Consider the following 18,680-nt stretch of genomic DNA (forward strand, 5'->3'; position numbering starts at 1 on the left):
TAAGAGAGAATTTAATTTAAAGACAGATAATGCAGCCTATACCCACAGGCTACACTGTCCAGTACTTCAACTAGAATTCCACCAAAATCCACAAACAGCACTGCCTGTCCAGTTTTTCTCCCCATAGGAAAAAACCCTGCTCTACCAGCAAAAGCCTCTGGAATGATAGAGAGGAAGGAGTGGACAGACAAGCCCCATAGGCTGCCATTATGTGGCTTGGAACAGGATACTGTGCCTTTAAGAAAACTTTCCAGTTTTCCAGAACTTTCCCCAGTATCCCAGAATGCCCAGCAGGTCCCATTTACTTTCAGTTCTTTTTGAAGGCGTAGCACGCCAGACCTGTAGTATTCTACATATGAATAAGTATCTCTCCACCGGGGAGGAGGGCGGGCGCTTATGACTATAACAGAGATACCCCTACTACAGAACTGGAGTTACAGAAAAGAAACTACTCCTTCTGTAGTAGGGGATCTCTGTGTATAGTCATAATCTAGTGAATAGAATGGCAAGCCCATCCCCACACAACAAAAGCGGTGGAGAACACATAAGACACAACCACTACTGTGCGAACAAATTTCGCAGCGAAGCCTGCCCAACCTGAGCATCTGCCCTGGCATCCGAGTCCAGACAGTAATGCGCAGCAAAGGTATGGACCGACTTCCAAGTGGCCGCCTTACAGATTTCCGCAATCGGAACATTACGCAGCAAAGCCGTCGTGGCAGCTTTGCCCCTGGTGGAATGAGCCTTAGGTTTACCCCCTAAGGTCTTATTAGCCTTTTGATAACACAACTGTATGCAGGACACAATCCACCGAGAGATGGACTGCTTAGAGGTCGCAAGACCAGTCCTGACTGAGCCATAATTAACAAACAATTGGTCAGACCTACGAATATCCTTGGTCTTATCCAGATAAAATTTCAACACCCTTCGGACATCCAGGGAATGGAGAGCCCTTTCCGCTGGTGAAGAGGGATTCTGAAAGAACGTAGGTAAAGTTATGGTCTGATTGACATGAAAGTCAGATATAACCTTAGGAAGGAACTTAGGGTGAGTACGCATCACAACCTTAGCAGCATGAAACACAGTATAAGGTTCTTGACAACATAATGCCTGAAGTTCACTCACCCTGCGGGCCGATGTAATGGCCACTAGGAACGCCGCCTTCCAGGATAGGTGCTGTAATGAAGCCTTGTGAATAGGTTCAAAAGGCTCTCTCATCAGTCTGGACAGCACCACATTCAAGTCCCAAGAAGGCGAGGGAAGTCTGACAGGAGGGAACACCTTCTTCAAGCCTTCCAAAAAATCCTTGACCACAGGAATCTGAAAGAAGGACGTCTGTGAAGGGCACTTCCTGTAAGCAGTCAAAGCAGCCAGATGAACCTTAATGGAATGGAAATTAAGGCCAGACTGCGCCAGATGCAAAAGGTATGGAAGGATGACATCTTCCTTATATGTTGTCGGATCAAAGTTCTTGGACTTACACCAGATACAGAACCTCTTCCACTTGTAAGCATAGGATGTCCTAGTGGAAGGTCGCTTAGACTCCTTCAGAATGTCCATACAATCGTCTGGTAGATTCAGATGACCGTATTGCACTATTTCAGGAGCCATGCCGCCAAACTCAAAGACGAGAGGTTGGGGTGCACCATCCGCCCCCCGAACTTCGTGAGAAGGTCCGGCCTGCACGGCAACCGCATGTGAGGAAGGAGAGACCGGTGAAGAAGGTCCGTGAACCACCACTGCCTGGGCCACTCCGGGGCGATCAGGATCATCCGCGCCCTGGACTGGGACAGCTTGATGAGCACCGCCGGAATCAGGGGAATGGGTGGAAAAGCGTACAGAAAGCTGTTCGACCAATCGATCCATAGCGCATTCCCCAGCGTCCCCCGCTGGTAGTACCTGGATGCGAAGTCTCGGCATTTGCTGTTTTCGGCGGTGGCGAACAGATCTACGTCTGGAGTCCCCCACCTTGCGAAGACTTCTCCTAGTACTTCGTCGTTTATGACCCATTCGTGGTTTTCCTGAATCAGCCTGCTCAAGGCGTCCGCCTGAGCATTCTGCACCCCTGGCAGATGCGTGGCCGTGATCGTCAATCCTCGGGCCAGCAGCCAGCGCCAGATCGCCTGCGCCTCCTGCGACAGAGTGCGCGATCTCGACCCCCCCTGCTTGTTGAGGTAATACATCGTGGTTGTATTGTCCGTCTGTATCAGCAGCGAGTTGGTCTGGAAGGACGGAAGGAAAGCCTTCAGTGCCAGGAAGACAGCTCTGAGTTCCAGGAAATTGATGTGGTACGTCGATTCCAAAGGAGACCACTTCCCCTGAATCTGCAGGTCCCCGGAATGCGCACCCCAGCCCTGGAGAGAAGCATCCGTCACCACATTCGTCGTGGGAATGTCCTTGTGGAAGGGAACCCCCTTGAGGAGGTTTTCCGCCGAACACCACCACTTCAGAGACTGACGAGCATGTAGAGACAGTCGGATCTTGTCGTCCCAAGAGCCTGTCTTCTGATCCCACTGATCCTCCAAGCACTCCTGCAGTGGTCGCATCTGTAGACGTGCGTGCGGAGTGAGGAAGATACAGGAGGCCATCGATCCCAGTAGAGACGACACCTTCCTCACAGTCGTCGATGGAGCAGTCCTGAGGTCCTGAGCCTTCCGAAGGAGTGATAACCGTCTCTCCTCCGAAGGAGACACGCTTGCTGACCGCGTATCTATGGAGGCCCCCAGGTACTGTATGCACTGTACCGGAGATGGGACCGATTTGGACATGTTGACGTGTAACCCCAGCTTGTTCAAGAGCTCGCACGTCCAACGGAAGTGTTCTTGCGCTTCCTCGAAGGATGACGCCTTGATCAGCCAATCGTCCAGATACGGGTAGACAAACACCTTGTTCCTCCGCAGGTGTGCCGCCACCACCGCCATGCACTTCGAAAAAGTCCTGGGAGCAGACTTTAGCCCGAATGGCAGTACTGTGTATTGATAGTGATTGGCGCCGACTTGGAATCGCAGGAACTTCCTGTGCTTCTGTGCTATGGGCACATGGAAGTACGCATCCTGTAGATCTATGGCACAGAGCCAGTCTCCCCGTTGCAGCTGAGGGTAAATCTGGTGCAACGATAGCATGCGAAACTTTTCTCTGCGAATCCACTTGTTTGCTTGTCGCAAATCCAGAATGGGCCTGAACTCGTTCTTGTCCTTCTTGCGAACGAGGAAGAACCGAGAGTACAGAACTTTTCCCCTTTGAGACAAAGGTACTTCTTCTACCGCCTTTTTTCTCAACAAGATGTCTGCCTCCGCCTGGAGCTCCCTCAGCTGGAAGCGAGAGCTGACCGGCGGAATCGCTGGAGGCGGGCTGATGAACCGAAGACTGTATCCATTGCAAACAATATTCAGCACCCACTTGTCCTGAGTAATTTTTCTCCACTCTGCCGGAAAAAATCGAATGCTTCCCCCCACTGGAGTGGGTAACGGTTGAGGGGGAAGTAACAGCTCAGGGCCGAGACCCGGCCGGGCCCTTGTTTGTGGTAGTAGCCTGCTGGCCACCTCTACCCCTCTGGCGCTTCTGGAAGGGCTTGCGGAACTGCTGCTGTTGTGGCTGCTGCTGTCCCGAGCCCTGCCCACGCCCTCGGCCCGACGACCCGAACCTCCTCTGGAACGGCCGTTTCTTTTTCTCGGCCTTCTCTAACCCGACGGCCGTCAGGGTTTCCGCTTCAGCCTTCATGCGGGCCATTTCATCGTCCGCATGCTTCCCGAACAGGGTTTCCCCCGAGAAGGGCAGGTTGGCCACTCTCTGCTGCGCCTCCGGCTTGAGGGACGTCAGGCGCAACCAGGAATGCCGCCGCTGGTGGACGCCATGACAGTAGGCGTGGGCGGCCAATAGCGATATATCCGCTGCTGCGCTGATCGTTTGGTTAGAAACCAGCATGCCTTCGCGCACCGTCTCCAAGAAGTCCTCCTTCTTGTCTCGTGGCAGGAGGTCCGCATATTGCTGCAGGGATTCCCACAGGGCCCAGTCGTAACGGCCCAACAACGCCCCTGCACTCGCCGCCTTCATCGTGGTGGCAGCGGTACCACACACCTTCCTGCCCGCAGAGTCCAGCCAGCGGCTTTCCTTGTCCGGTGGCACCGTGGAGGCCGGGGCGGTCGCATGTTGTTTTCTCGCCGCCGTCACGATAACCGAATCCGGTTTCGGGTCCCCTCTCAAGAATGACGGATCCGACTCCGGGGCCCTATATTTCTTCATGAGCCTGGACGGAGCGGCCTTCGCTGTTGCGGGAGTGAGGAACAGTTCCAAAGCTGGTTCCACCAGTCCAGGCACGAGAGGCAGGAGGGGGCGAGACAAGTGTCTTTTATGAAGCGTCTCAAATATCACGGACGTCGTGGGTGTTGGAACCGTCACCGTGATATTCAGCTTCGCAGCCCCTCGCAACAGCACCTCCTGGAACGAGACCAAGTCGTCCACCGGCGACACCCTAGTCCCCGGGGAGTCCGACAGCGTCGGGGAAAGGTCCCTGTCCGAGGAGCGCGACCTGGACCTATACCTTCTGCGGCGTCGTCTAGAGTCTGACGAGGATCGCCCTCGGCTCCGCGATCGTCGCCTCCTGTGAGAGCGGGAGCGCGACCTCTTCGGCTTAGGCCTGTCCGCCGGTCTCCGCGGGTCCCTTGCGGCGGAGTCGGGTACCGTGGAAGGGAAACCGACCTCGGGGGGACCGGCGGCGGCACCGCAGGAGTGCTTGGCAGCAACAGAGGCCGGGGTGGCGGAGACAGAGTCCGCGGCCGCGGAGGAGGCGGTGGAGGAAGTGGAGACGGTGGTGGAGGAGGTGGCGGTGGTGGTGGCGGTGGAGGAGGCGGTGGCAGAGGTGGGAGAGGAGGAGGCGACGGAGACCTCCGAGGCGGGGTATACACCACTGAGTACACCGATCCCGGCGACTCTCTTCCTCGACGTCGACGTGTGCCTCGACGTCGACCTGTGCCTCGACGGCGATCTTCTCGGCGTCGATCTCCTCCTCGGCGTCGACTTATGTCTCGACGGTGACCTTCGCCTCGACGGCGACCTTCGCCTCGACGGCGACCTCCGCCTCGACGGCGACCTCCGCCTCGACGGCGACCTCCGCCTCGACGGCGACCTCCGCCTCGACGGCGATCTTCGCTTTCTCGACGTCGATCTCCTCTTCATCGACGGCGAGCTGCGATCCCTCGACGCCGAACGCCGAGTCTTCTCTCAACGTCGACCGCTGGACGCAGTCGAAGACGGCGTCGTCGCCGACGACGCCGATGTAGTCGACGGCGGCCTATTCAGGTCCCTCGACGGCGATCGTCGACGCCGTTTCGCCCCAGAGCCCTGGGGAGACGCCGAACAGACGGTGGTCATCCTCCTCGACGTCGCCGTCGACGCCCTCGACGTCGACGGGGAGCGGGAGCGCTTACTGGTCTTCCTGCCCCTGGGGAGCCCCCCAGAGGCCTCAGCATGGGCCAAATCAGCCCCTCCAGACCCACCTGGTGCCTTCAGTCTTCGCTCCTCCAGAGCTTGAAGCCTGCTCTTCATCCTGTCCCTCAGGGTTCTTGCTGAAAACGAGTGGCAGATGGTACAGCTTTCAGGCACGTGGGACTGGGGAAGGCAAGCTATGCACACCTCGTGTGGGTCAGTTTTAGCCTTCTTTCGACCACATTCCGGGCACTTGTCGAACAAGCCAGGCATGTTGACAGTACCAGCTACTAAACACAAGAAAAAGTGACAAATTGCCAAAATCTCAATGAAAAACCTTGAAAAAGGTAGAGCTCAATGCTCCAGGGTCCTGCTAGCAGGAGCCGGAAAAAAGAACTGAAAGTAAATGGGACCTGCTGGGCATTCTGGGATACTGGGGAAAGTTCTGGAAAACTGGAAAGTTTTCTTAAAGGCACAGTATCCTGTTCCAAGCCACATAATGGCAGCCTATGGGGCTTGTCTGTCCACTCCTTCCTCTCTATCATTCCAGAGGCTTTTGCTGGTAGAGGCAGGGTTTTTTCCTATGGGGAGAAAAACTGGACAGGCAGTGCTGTTTGTGGATTTTGGTGGAATTCTAGTTGAAGTACTGGACAGTGTAGCCTGTGGGTATAGGCTGCATTATCTGTCTTTAAATTAAATTCGCTCTTAAAGGTGTATGCAGGTCTGCATGATTTGTCACCTTTTAGAGATTATTTTTTATTGCTCCGGGGTCCGCGCACATGGGCGGGACTATTCACTAGATTATGACTATACACAGAGATCCCCTACTACAGAATAGGCTGCATCCAATTATCTGAGGTAACTGGCACAACAGAGTAAACCTGGTGCGGGACGGTGGGGAGGAGAGGGTTTGTCCAATTGGCTGGGAGAGGGGTGCCAACAGTCATGTTTTGCTCAGGCAAGGGAAAGAAACAAGGTACATCTTACCTGTAACCATTTAACTGCGGTTCTCAAGCACTGGTAGGATTCCTAAATTCACGGGCTATAATCATTCTCAATCCTCAAGTGGGAAGTATATAATTTTATAATAGCACTGTATGACTAACATACAGGCTAGGCTGTAAATGCTACTTTAGGAGCACAACCACTTCCTTTGAAAAGGCCAAGATTTTGAACAAGAGATAATAGTGCACCATTCCTCAGATATTGAAGTGTTATAAGTTGTGAATGATTAGTGAGCATCTGACTAGGAAGACGGGTGGGCTACCCGAGAATCTATGTACACTTAAATATAATCAGAGGAAAGTAAATGGTTTCTCCAGCATTTTATCTTTGATTCCCATGCTAGAATCAGAATAGCAAGAAATATGGTACATTTCTGAATTTCTCACGCTTTTGAAACATGACAAGCACTGCCTGTCTCACTGCTTGTTCTCTCTCTGCCTCAGCATGCAGCAAATAGTGCTGAATGAATGTGTGATCATTCTCCCAGACAGCCGCTCTCCAGATCTCTACAAATGGTACCCACCCATAGAGGGCTGGTGATGTAGTCACTGTCCTAGGTGAATGCATTATGAAAGTGCCTGGATGAGGCAATCTGCCTTCAGATTTCAGAAGGTGACAGAGGCTGCAATCCTTAAAGAGGGCATCCAAACACAACCATAAGCTTGTCCTGTCAAAATAAAATTTGAGGCACCTGCCGACATCCAGAGAATGTAATACTCTGCCTGCTACATCGGTGGAATTCACAGAGAACGAGTCCTGGAGGTGAATATCTACAGACACCTTTGGAATAAAATTTGGGTTGATTGACAGCGTAATCCTACCCTTCAGGAACTGCAGGAAGAGACTGCTATTGGTGAAGGCTTGTATCTTGCTAAAACTCCTTTCGGAGTTCAGCGTTAGGAGAAGTGCCAATTTCCAGGAAACAGTTAATATAAGAACTGCGTCTCGGTCCAAAGAGACATTTTCAACAGCTGAACTAAAACTGGAAGGGGCTCACTTTTTCCAAGACATTAATGTACAAGCCTGAAATCTCTAGTGACAATCAGCCTTCTGGAGACATACTGTGTCATCTGAAACACCAATATTAGATAGATTCATCCATAATCATTACAAATGGGCTTGCAGATGGAAGTAAATGCCTACCAATATGGCCTACTTTGGGACCGCCAAGGCAACGCTTGTTTCATTCGGGGTATAAGGATTATCCCGCTTTTTAAGATGCCAAATACCTACAGCCACTTTTTGTCCAGTTCCTACTGAAAAGGCTGCATTCTGAGATACAGAATGGGATGACTGTAATAAAATATTACATCATTCACAGGAGTAACTGGAAGAAGTTCACTAAAATAGAAGACTTTTTTTCTCAACAAAAAAGAGGGAAGAAAATGGTTGTGCTAGAACGTGCTGTTGTAGGGTGTGCTCCTCTGATAGAAAATGACTCCTTCGTCTAATGCCAGAATGGCTACAGGACCTGAAAGCGGTATAAGCAATGAACTGTCCTCAGTCACGTAAGTCCTTGCTTGTGAGACAGCTATAGTCAGGCTTCCATGGACGCCATGGTGAAGTAAATGGATATAACTGTTATGAGCCTATTGTCAAAGCAGGAGAATACCTGGCGAGGTGGTTTGCACAGAAAGACTGCCAGAGGCGCCATTCATTTAAGAAAATTTCTCAGGAGCACTTCAGGGCAAATGCCAATACTTAGAACTGATAATGGCAGTCAGCCACCCTAAAACGTAGCAAATTGCGAAGTTTGGGAGTAGTTGTGAATATGTAAATATGCATCTTGCTAGTATATGAATGACAAATTCATCTTCTGAGAGAAGAAGGAGACATCCGCAAGTTGATCATGCAAAAGGAATAGTCCTTCAGATATTTGTTCAAATGCAGCACATGCAGAAATGGATGAAAATTGCCTTTTTATTTTTTTTAGAAGGGTTAATCTGAAGTAAAGACCCTGGTATCACTGGTATTTGAGAAATGGCTCAGGAGTCCTCTTCTGCACAATGGAGAGGATCTCCATCTGAAGTAGGTGGTGTTTGTGTGTCTTGCCTTATGGGACTGGAAGTAGTCATGCCTGCAACAAGTCAGTGTTGTCTTCTATGCTATCCTGAGAATTGCACGGACCTCCTTTACATTGTGGCAGTTGCTTGATAAGAGTTTGTAATAATTAAATAGATAGACAGATATGGCCAGGGGGTCAACCCAGCGCAGCTGGCGATCCCCCGCTGCGCACAAAATTTACCTACCAACATTTGTATTATTTTAAAATTAAGGTGCTGTTAAGCGACTGAGAAGATATGTGGGTTGAGTAAACAGATGTGAAAAGGGGATGATTACTTAATTACTAAAAACTCATACACCTTTAAAACTACAAAATTGTATGTCCGCGGTGGGAGACTGGATGGCAAAAAATTGCCTAAAACTCAACTCCAATAAAACGGAGGTTATTCTGTTTGGCAATAACCCCAATTTATGGTCCCCACGCTGCTGGCCGTCAGATCTTGGTATTCTCCCTACCTCGGTAAGGAAAGTGAAAAACCTGGGAGTATGGCTGGATGATAAACTGAGTGGTAGGGATCAAGTGAATAAAGTGGTTTCCACTACTTCCTATATACTTAAATCGTGCAAAAGAATTATGCCACTACTCCCTAAAGTTGCACAGCAAACGGTGATCACTGCCCTCATTATGCCAAGATTAGATTACTGCAACAGTCTTTATTTGAGGATACATGAAGGTTCCCTAAATAAATTGCAGATCTTGCAGAAGGCGGCTGCAAGGTTGCTCACAGGCTCGGTTCCATTTCTACCCAAATTAAGACCCTTCACTGGTTGCCAGTGAGACAACGTATTCAATTTAAGGCTCTGACATTGGTTTTCAGAGCCCTTCATGGAATGGGACCTCAATTTCTAACACAACTCCTCCATTGGTATTCTCCTACTAGAACCCTACGATCTTGGGACGCCAAATTGGCTACAGTCCCTAGGGTAAAGAAGGCCAATTGGGGTGGCAGAGGTTTTGTGGTTAATGCGGCCAAAGCCTGGAACGCGCTCCCTCTAGCTTTGAGAAGCATGCCGGATCTCCTTCCTTTCCGAAAGTCATTAAAAACATTTCTGTTTAAACATTAATCTTCTCCCCTCATCTCTCTCCTTCTTGCCCTCCTGTTGGCCTCCTCTAAGCGCCAGGACACCTTTTTGGTAACAGTTGCGCTCTATAAGTATCTTTAACATAACATAACTTCCCCTCACATTTTGATCCTGCTGGTTTCCCACCTATGTTAACATATCAATGCTCATTTCCTTCAGCCTGGTCCTCAGCAAAGGCTTTAAATTCAGCAGCTCATATTCCACCAAAATGCCCTCACTTTTGTCTTGAATATAAAATGTTAGCACTCCAGTTGTTCATTAGATCCCTGTGGTGAACCTGCAGTTAATCACTGGGGAATTAACTGTCAAACTACTACTGGAAGTACATGTTACACTCAGCATACCTGACTGTTTCTGACACTGAAGAGGAGAATTTATAGAAAACATGTCCTCATTTTACTTTTCTAGAGCACCAACCATAATTTCTGTGACAAAATGAATCGTCTCATTTTGTTCACTTACTACAGTATTGTCTGGAGGCAATGCTTTCAGTTTTACAACTTTGATTTCCTCAAGATGGTGTCCAAGTGTCACTCTGTCATAAATATAGCACGATGGAGCTCTAGTTGTTCATTAGAACACTATTAAATCTGTTTTATTGGTTTTGTTGTACAATAAAAACATAAAACATGCGAACTACATTCCCGCGACATTTCAAATCATTCCATTACCACATTTCCATATGACAATATTGTTAATGACATGGTGTTTGCGCTGACAATCTGCAGCGCCCGGTCACTGCGAGCTGTGACAAAGTTGTGCTGCTAGTACCTCCAAGATTCATCAGGACTCCACACATTGCCCTTAAGGTTCTGTAATCAATTGTTTCCCCTCTCTCCCCTCTCAGCATCATCGGTGTTTGATTGCGCAAGGAGCTACACTTTTAAGGGGTCCCAAATGTCTCTTGGGCGGGACAAGGGTGGTAACAGTTCAGCGTATGTATGCAGTGGTCCTTGACAAAATATCAGGCCTTTTAACCAATCTTTAAATTTGGGTGCTCTCCCTTGCCCCCATCTACACGCCACTGTGCGTTTGGCCAGTAAAAGCGCCGGTGATATGAACCGTCTGAATCAGGCATCAAGATCCTTAGTGTAACCCAGCAGCGCAATGAGTGGGGAGTCAGGTATGTGAATTCCAGTCATCTGGTCGAGCGCCTCTAGTACCTCTTCCCCGTATCGTCGGACCGGGGCACAGTCCCAGACTAAGTGGAAAAAGCCAGCACCCTCTCTACCGCATCCGTCACAACAGTCAGTATCTCTTAAGTGGAAGCGCTCAAGTTTTACAGGCGTGTAGTATAGCCGGTGCAAATATTTGTAGAGGATCAGTCGCAGTCTGCTGCTAGCCGACACTTTGCCCATTTGCTGACAGCAATAAGTCCATTGTTCGTCAGTTAAAGGGAGATGCAGTCCTCCCAGTGCATTCCCGCAGCGGGGTTTTGCGTGGACTGTCTATTTGGGTGGTCGGGTATAACATGGAGACATGTGTGGGAGTATCTTTTTGAAGGAGGTTTTGCAAGGGACCCATGGTGGAAGGATTCATGTGGAAAGTCTGGGATAGTGGATTTGACGCCCTGACGCAGCCTGACATACAGAAAAAGTTCAAGAGCTGTGGGTGGGTTGCTTCCGAAGAACTCCTCTCGGGTGCCGAATTTCCCGTCTTTATACAGGTTACCCCAGATTAAGACGAGAGTTTTCGGAGCATTTGGTGGCAGCCTCCCTCCTGAGTGACGGGGAGGTCATGTCTGCCCTGAAGAGGCAGCAAGGGGGAATATAATAAGTCAAGTTTGAGGCGGCCAGCCAATTCTCTCCAGGCATGAGTTGTGCACTCGACTGTGGTCGGAGTAGTGTGCTTATGAATGATAGGCGAGCTAAGATAGGCTGAGTATGGGGTTGGGCCATACAGCTGTGTTCCACCACTAGGTCCTTCCAGAATGCTGCATAGTGGGCTTGTGCGCAATGGAAATATAATTCCATGTCAGGGATCTCAAATCCTCCTGCAGCAAATGGACGAGTGAGGGTGTCCCATTTTAGTCGCTGTTTCCCTCCCCAGGTGAGGCGGATAAGCTGAGATTTCAGAGTTTTGAAGAAGTGTCTGATGGGGGCATAAGGGATGTTAATAAATAAGTATAGGAGCTTGGGGAGGATTACCATTTTTATCAACAATGTCCTGCCTGCCAGGGAGATTGGCATGGCAATCCATCTGGTGATCTTGTCGGTCAGGAGTTCTAGTGTTCTCCCATAGATGGCTTTCATGAATTCCTCCCTATCCCTAGTTACTACAATGCCTAAGCATGTGACTGTGTCTACACACCAGATGAGGCGGTAATCTGGATCAACTTTCAGAGTTGCCGCGGTGAGAGGGAATATTTGGGATTTACTCCAGTTTATCTGGATGCTGGAGAGGCTCCCAAAAAGTACCAGTAGTATCGGGTTTAGGCTGTCTGCCGGATTGCGGAGGTAGAGGGTGAGGTCATCCGCATATAGTGAAATTAACAGTTGGCGCTCGGGATAAATGAGGGCGTGTTCTCTGTGGTGTTGGTGTAATTTAGATGCTAGTGGCTCTATTGCAAGAGCAAAGAGGGGCAGCGACAACGAACATCCTTGCCTCGCGCTCTTTGCAATGCGGAAAGCTGGTAAGCGGATGCCATTTATCAGTATACTGGCCTGTAAATTGGTGTATAGTAGTTCGATTCAGGACAGGAAGGGTATAGGAAAACCCATCCGTTGTAATACAAAGGCTAAGTAATCCCATTCAAGGGAATCAAAGGCTTTGGTCGCCTCAAGGAAGACGGCCACCGCATTTGTCTCTGGGTCAATGTCTTGCAAGACTGCAAATAAGGTGCGGAGGTTGTGTGATGTAGCCCTGCGGGGAATGAAGCCTGACTGGTCCGGCAGCACCAGGGCAGTCATGAGGGGGCTTATGCTGTTCGCGGTGATCTTGGCCAGGATTTTCACATCAATGTTGATGAGGGAGAGCGGCCTGTATGAGTCGCACTGGTCTGCACATTTCCCAGGCTTTTGAAGGGAGATGATTAGCATTTCACGCATCGTCTGGGGAGGGTCCCTGTATCTCTAACTTCCTCGTAGACCTGCCGGAGGATTGAAATGAGGGCAGAGCAAGTTTTATAAAATTCGTCCGTGAGGTCATCCGGGCCGGGGGCTCGACCCGACTGTAAATGCATGACAGCAGCTCTTATTACAGTCTTCGTAGTCGGCCAAAAGATATTTCCGTTGGGAATCTCCTAGCCACCCGATTGCAGTGCCCTCAAAGAAAGGGGTAAAGTCTACCGACTGCGTCCTGTGAGACTTGTATAATGTGCTGTAAAATTTCTGAAATACTGCAATATTGTCTGGGGTACCCAGTGGGCGTGGCCCTCGTCGTCAAGTATTTCAAGTATCGTATTCGAAAATCTAGGTGGTCGGATAGTTGCTGTGAGTGCTTTATCGGGTCTTTCGCCCTCGCCATCTTGCTGGGCCTGATGGTATTTGCGCCTGAATTTACACTCTTTCCGGGGGTCTCGATATTCAGTTATGGTCTCTTATTTTCGCCTGCACGCTTGAGGAGGGTGTCTCGTGCATTTGGGTATCTAAGCACTTAAGTTCTTTTTCCAAGTTGTGAAGAGTAGACCGGATTTCTTTTACTATCCCCCCGCTCTTGGCAATGCAAACCCCACGGATGGGGACCTTGAATCCCTCCCATACCGTGGCGTACTGCGGCACTGATTTTATTCTGCGGGGAAAGAAGTCCTCTATCTCCTGTTCTAATTCGGATTTGAAATCGGGATCCAACAATGCGTTTGTAGGTAGGCGCCAGGATTTGTATGGTGAGTCTATATTGGGGGGATGAGAGTCAGCAGGACAGGCGAGTGGTCTGAGTAGGTGCGCAGCAGGCGTGTGACACAAGTTATCTGGGATATCAGACCTCTGGTTAAAAGCCACCCATCAATGCGTGACCAGGAGGAGTGCACAGTGGAGTAACAAGTGCCTTCCCTGCTGTTGGGGTGGAGATGTCACCAGGCGTCAATCATCCCGTGGTCTGTAACGATGTCGTTGAGGTGGCGTTGGGCAATAGAATAGTGGTGCGGTTGAGGGTGAGAGCGATCCATTGTTGGATCCAGTGTAAGGTTAAAGTCGCCTCCCCAGACCACTTGTGTTGAACCAATATCTAGGATCGTTCCCCACAGAATATGAAAGAATTCTGAGTCATCTGTGTTGGGGCCATAACAGCTGATGAATGTGATGGATTGGGAAGCTAGTCGTCCCCAAAGGATGCAGTATCGTCCTGTTGGGTCAGAGTAGGAGCCTATGGCGGTGGATGGGAGAGTACCTTTAACCAGTAAGGTGGTACCTCTTGCGTATGAGGAGAAAGAGGAAAAGCTGCGGTGAGCTGTCCATCGGGCCGCGAACGAAGGTACGTCTATTGGAATGAGGTGTGTTTCTTGCAGCATGGCACATTGTATGTTGTGTCTGTCTAGGTACGCCAAAATGTGCCTGCGCTTCGGGGGTTATCCAGGCCACGCACATTCCATGTCAGGAGATTGTAACTAGGAAGGCGGGGCCGAGTCGTGCCGGCTGTTTAGTTGGTTCAGGACATTGAGTGTCATGGCTATGTCAAGTAGTGAGTTTATGTCAATGTGGTTTGTCTTTACGGCGTTGTAGAGCGGTGTTCCTCGAGTGAAATCCCCCTCCCACAGCAGCAGCCCAATCCTGCTGTGGGGTTTGGCCCTCCCACCCTTCCCTGCCATCAACAATAACATTAGTAACGTCCAAATACCAAATCAGTTTAGGGGTGTCCTATTGGGTGTAGGCTAGAGGGCGACACAGAGCCGCCTCGATGGCACTAGGGTGCTCAGGGACAAATAGAATGTCTCATATAGCGGAGTGTTCCATTTCGTTGGTGTGGAGAGGTGTAGCATGACCGCTGGGTTCGGTACCGCAGGACGAAGCATTGTTTGTTGCTGCGCGGATTCAGTGTATAATGCACAGGGCCCGCGCCCTCCGTCACCCAGCGATGTCCAAGGTCTATTGTTAAACTTGCCTTGGTTGATCAGACATTCTATGTCTGAGAGATCCGCAGCAGCGGTATGTGAGGTGTTTGGTGACGTTTGGCCGGAGGATGCCTAAGGCAGGGACTTTAAAAAGTGATTGACATGTTGAGGAGTGGTAAAGAAAATGCTGCTGATTATGGTAGGTGACTTTTAAACGCGCTGGAAAAAGCATGGCATACGCTATGTTCGCTTGCTGAAGCTTCTTGGCAATTTTCTGCGAGCTTCCTGGACAGCCATCGTGAAGTCTGGGTATATTGATATTGCTGTGCCCTCGAAAGATAGTGTCTGCTTCTCCCTTGTCAGTCGTAGGGCGATGTTGCGGTCTCGACAGTTAAGTATCCGCGCTATAATAGGTCTTGGGGAGGCTCCAGGCAGAGGTCTGGTGGCTAATGACCTGTGTGCTCACTCTAATATCAGCATCGCGGAAAACGCTTCTTTCCCAAACAGGGTGGGGAGGAGGCGCTCAACATATTCCTCCATTTTGCCGGTGTTTGTGGACTCCGGCAAGTTGTTCCTGTGTGATCTAGATTCTAAGTCCTCATTCTTGGCGGCAATGACCTTCAGGACTTTCTCCATATTCAGGAGTTTCTCTTCGCTGACGATGGAAGTGTCCTCTAGGTCCAAGATGCGCTGCTCAGCTTCTTTTATACGCTCCTCGTGCTGGTCATTTTTGTACGTAACATTGTCGAGGCGCGTGCACATGGAGGCCATCTTGGCCTCTATGTAGATTAGGCTGGATTTCATGGTGAGGAGGAGGTTCTTCAGATCATCTGTTGATATGGGCGCTTCTGGGGTGGGGCTGTTTGTCGTGCTTTCCTCAGTCTCGCCTTGTGTTCTGGATGATTTGCGAGCTTCAAACGGTATTTTCGTTTGCTTCTCGTCTGTTTTCCCCATGATGTTTCCTGTGCGTCAGGTATGTTCCCTTGGCATGGCGAGGCGAGTAGGAAAGAGTGAATGGGAAGGGTGTAGGAGTGTGGCTTCACCTACGCAAGACTGTGGCGGGGGTAATTACGCAGTCTATGTAGGGTTAGCGCCCCAGTGCGTTGGGTGGTATTTTAGGAATGTAGGTGTATTCCTTTGCCACAATGCTGATAGGTGAGGTATATTGCTCTGCGTCCCCAGGTGCGTGGTCGGCGTAGTTGTAAGCAGGCTGTGGGTAATAATTTGCGGTTCCAGAGGCGGCGACCAGGAGGGAGGTCCCAGCTTGCCTAGTCTTGGCAAATGTGGCAGTTGGTGCGTCAGTGACTGGGATTGTCTATGACAGCGCCGTGGTGAGCGCGGTGGCTCAGGCACAGCGGGTCACAAGAGTGATCTCTAAAAGAGTGGCAACGGCGAAGCAGCATTCCACAACCCCCAGGGCCCCACAATCCCCCCGGGTATAGAAGCACCTCAGGCAAACTGCGGGGCGGGATGGCTGGCTGCTTGGCACTGGTGATGTTGATTGCCCAGTTGATATTGCAGGTGCTATTTTTGCCCTCACTGGCCAGGCCCCGCGGGCCCCAGGCGCCCACACAGCAAGTCCAGCAGGAGCGATGGTCAGCAGGGTCCCACAGGACGTTTTGGTATGCACTCGGCCCCACAGTTGGTAAGCCCCAGGTCCACGCAGGAGGTTGAAGCGGGGGGGGCAGACGGCACCCCTCGCAGTATGCAGCGGTCGCGCTGGTCCCTCCGAGCAGCGGCGACAGGCCCAGAGCGGCACACCTTCAGCCGATGTCCGGCGATTCAGGCACAGGATTTGGAGGTGGGAGGTTAGCACGGCCGTCCCCCACCCGCGACTGGCTTCTTCGAGTTGGCTTCCACTCACCGGGTGTGTTCCGCTCCATCGCCAGCGTCTCTCAGGTGGCCGGCAGCTGAGGGCGATGGCAGACCATGTCAGCAGCAAGGGGCGCACACTCCACCGGGCAGCAAGGGCGTGAGGGCAGCGTCCGTATATGTCAGCAGTCGGGTGCCGCAGGAGCCGGCGGGCCATGCCACCCAGCTGGGGCAGGGGTGTGTCACAACGCACCGCCCCGGGTCCTCCGCTTCGCATCAGCGCTGTCCCCATCCGCCGGCTACAGTGGCATCGGCTCCCTCCGGATCAACGCGGGCAGCTAGCTGGTTTGAGCGGCTGCCATCTTGGGGTCGTGGTGACACTGGGTTCGGATGAGGAGCACTCTGCAGCGAAGCTGGTTCCAGAGACACCACTGGCAGCAAAGTATGGCGGCTTCCAATCCACTTTCCAGAGCTTTATGGGTCGATTGCTCGGCTTATGAGAAGCATTATGATGAAAGGCGTCCCCGAGCAGCAAGAGCCTCACGTAAGGGCGGCCATCTTGCTTGTGCGCCCTCTAGCACCCCCCGTTCATTAGAACACTATGTTGAATCTGCAGTACAACATTGGAGAATCAACTAGCTGCTGCTGTTGTTGGTCGTAGATATTTTATATATATATTAGACTTTGTTCTCACATGGCTAAGTAAGATAGTGTGAACTTATAGAAAATGTGCTCTCATTCTAGGTTCTGGAGCACCTTCCATAACCTCTATGAGGACATCAAAACTGTTCTCTCAAACATGCTTCATAAACTAGGTAGAAAAGTAATATGGTAGTAACCCGTCACTATGTAAACTATAAAACAAACTAACACACTTATTGGATGAGGTCATCAATGATGTATTTTGAGATGTCATCAGTGACGTTATGAATAATGTCATAGAACATCTCATGAGTGATGTAATATGTGAGATCATAAGCAGTGCATGGAGGGGGCACAACTTATAGCCAGCTCCGCTAACTACAACTGGGGAATTTGTGTTTGTTTTAGTTCAAAACATTAATGTTGTCACAGACATTCACCTAGTCACCTAACTAGAACGATAAGTTTTCTTTTTTTTTTTTCCAGTGAATTTTGACTTTTTTTTTTTTTTTAACAAAGTAATATTTTATTTACATGCGTAAAGCTAACTCCCGGCACGCACGGGCTTCGGCCGTGCATTGCGGGTGGTTGGCCGCCAGGACCTGTGCCAAACCCCTTACAGGCACCCAACCCCATGCTGCGCTGGGCTTAACTTTAAAATCTTACGTTTTAACTTATATTTCAACTTAACTAGAAAGTCACTTTAACCTTTGTTTTTTTAATGACAGTTTTTTTTAATGTAAAGACACACTTTTTTAAGGTGCTGCATAATATCATCACTTTAAACTTTGTTTTTCCACCAGCCGACTAACCCACCCCCTGCATGGCTCTTTGCTCACACCGTAGGGTTAGCTGCAGGGCCTGTGGCCAAACCCTACTTCCGAAGTCCCATGGGTGCCATCCCCTTTTTCCCAATGCCCAACGCCCAACGCCCCCCCCCTCCCCACCCCCTCAATGTTGTGCATGGCTCTTGACCAGGCCCAACATCCAACCTCTCCCCCATCCCTGCAGGAGACGGGCCCCACTCCATGCATAAGCCTAGAGGCGTCGCCTGTGACAGCATAATAGTACTGTTGTGACGTAGCAGTGTGCAGCCAGATTCAGAACACAGTATTAATGGTACTGGCTTTCAGGACCATACATAACAAAGGGATTTCTATGCATAATCCTTGCCTCTGAGTCTCTAACAGAAGCTTCAGTTTCTTCACAAAAGCCAAGAATTTATATGTATGTAAAAAAAAATTTTTCTGGCAAAACCTATTTATTGTTCAAGACCATCAGTAAATATACGTGACAGAAAATGTTACATTTTCAGACACGCACAAGCGTTTCCCTTAAACCTCATTTTCTAGATTCTCCACAGGGCAAGTCAGCAATTCTAGAAATAGTGAAAAGTTTCCATGAGGAGAAATCTGCTCCCAAAGATCTCCTGAAAATACGGCAGTGTTTAGGAGTCCTTCCCAATCAAATTTACTAATTACTCCACATTGTTTAAAATTAAAGCTGGTGTGTGTTTAAAGTGTGAAATGCTATTGGGTATCTTTGTTAATAAAGGTTCTTACATAGCCACCACAACCCTAAATTCCAACAACCAAAGTATAGTGGAATGGCAGCTTCCTGTCAAACATCAGATTATAAAAATAACTTTAAAATCTGGTTTGAC

General features: G+C 50.0%; 1 protein-coding gene across 5 annotated transcripts in view; it reads right to left on the reverse strand.

The window, feature by feature from the left end:
* SUCO (SUN domain containing ossification factor) overlaps positions 1-18,680 on the reverse strand; it is a 580,289-nt gene that overhangs the window by 221,742 nt on the left and 339,867 nt on the right. The window lies entirely within an intron of this gene.

This window comes from Triturus cristatus, chromosome 4_2 (assembly GCF_964204655.1).
Source record: "Triturus cristatus chromosome 4_2, aTriCri1.1, whole genome shotgun sequence".
Lineage (NCBI taxonomy): Eukaryota > Metazoa > Chordata > Amphibia > Caudata > Salamandridae > Triturus > Triturus cristatus.